Source organism: Lissotriton vulgaris, chromosome 6, assembly GCF_964263255.1.
Source record: "Lissotriton vulgaris chromosome 6, aLisVul1.2, whole genome shotgun sequence".
NCBI lineage: Eukaryota > Metazoa > Chordata > Amphibia > Caudata > Salamandridae > Lissotriton > Lissotriton vulgaris.
Genome location: NC_141694.1, coordinates 225166924 through 225168342, shown reverse-complemented (window position 1 = coordinate 225168342; position 1419 = coordinate 225166924). Strand labels below are relative to the sequence as shown.

Below are 1419 nucleotides of genomic sequence, written 5' to 3'. Positions count from 1 at the left end.
ATTATTGAAACCCCAGTTTTGGCTATTGTGTTGGTCATTAGTATTAGTTGGACTCAGCCTCACTGAGTAACGAGTCAAGGCCCTCTTTTGATTCTTGGAATATCTCTTACAGCGCATGCAGGTGACCCAGAACGCTGCAGCTCGAGCGATTTTTGGCCTGCATCGCCGTACCAGTGCCTCTAACTTGCTCCAATCCCTTCATTGGCTTCCCATACGGAAGAGGATAATGTTCAAAGCCATGACTCTAGCCCATAAAGCCCTGCATGCCACTGGTGCAAAATACCTCCAGAAGAGGCTGGACTTTTACCGGCCAACACGATCCTTAAGATCGGAGTCACTGGCACTTGCTGTGGTTCCACATATATAGAGGGCCCGACTGGGCGGCCGGTCCTTTAGATTCCTGGCACCCCAGCTATGGAACTCTTTACCGCTGTCCCTTCGGGCCACATCTAATCTGCTCGTCTTTAGGAAGGGTCTAAAGACTTGGTTATTTTCTGGTTAGTGCGCCTCCTTTTTTAGCTTCTGTTTTTCTCTGCTGTTATGTTTTTTCAGTTTCCTCTTGGGTCTGGAGCACAAAGCGCCGGGACACTCCCTTGGAGTAGCCGTTGCGCTATATAAGACTCATATATAACATATAACATAACATAACATATAACCACAGAATATTACATTAGGTGTAATAAAGGACACTTTGGAGTTCAATGGTTAGAAGAAAATGAGTTGGAGTGACACAGAAAAGCACAGCAGAAGAAAGGGAGAATATGCAGGACAGAAAATAGAACTGAGGTAAAAGTGGAGACAGAAATTGAGATAGTGGGTAATAGGGACATTGGAGTTAGAAAAAGGATGAAAGAAAATGTACATTGCAGACTGGAGTGAGAGAGGGTACATTTATAGACAGAGACAGACAGAGAGGGAAAGAGATCGAGCTGAGGGGAAGAAAAGGGGAGAGAAACCAGGAAAAACAGATGGACTACGTGAGACACTGGGAAAAGTGTGAGGGAGAATGATAAAGGGAGGGTGTAAAATGGGTTTCTGTAGTGTAGTGGTTATCACGTTCGCCTAACACGCGAAAGGTCCCCGGTTCGAGACTGGGCCGAGACTGGGCGGAAACACTTTTTTTTAAAAATGGATATAGGGGAATGAGAGCAAGGCTGTGGGAGACAGATAAAGAATGAAAAGAGGCACAGAGAAACAGAAAATCCAATAGATGCACTGGGTGAGAATGTGAGAGTGGAGTTGAAATGAGAGAGTAATTAAAGGGGAGAGAGGGAGGAGTGCTAGAAAAAGAAGAGAACGACTGCTGACTGCTCATATGTATGTGTCAGCAAAGGTGAGCAAGGGTAAATATATGGAGAATGAAAAGAGGCTCCTGTTGGAGGGATTTCCTGCAGCATGTCAAGCAGGCTGAGATCATGT

The 1419-nt window shown here is 45.4% G+C and overlaps 1 non-coding gene across 1 annotated transcript; it reads left to right on the top strand.

Annotated features, from left to right (window-relative positions):
• Positions 1-1031: 1031 nt before the first annotated feature.
• Positions 1032-1104, top strand: TRNAV-AAC (transfer RNA valine (anticodon AAC)). The gene has a single exon. It is a non-coding gene; the product is annotated as a tRNA-Val (tRNA).
• The last annotated feature ends 315 nt before the right edge of the window (positions 1105-1419 follow it).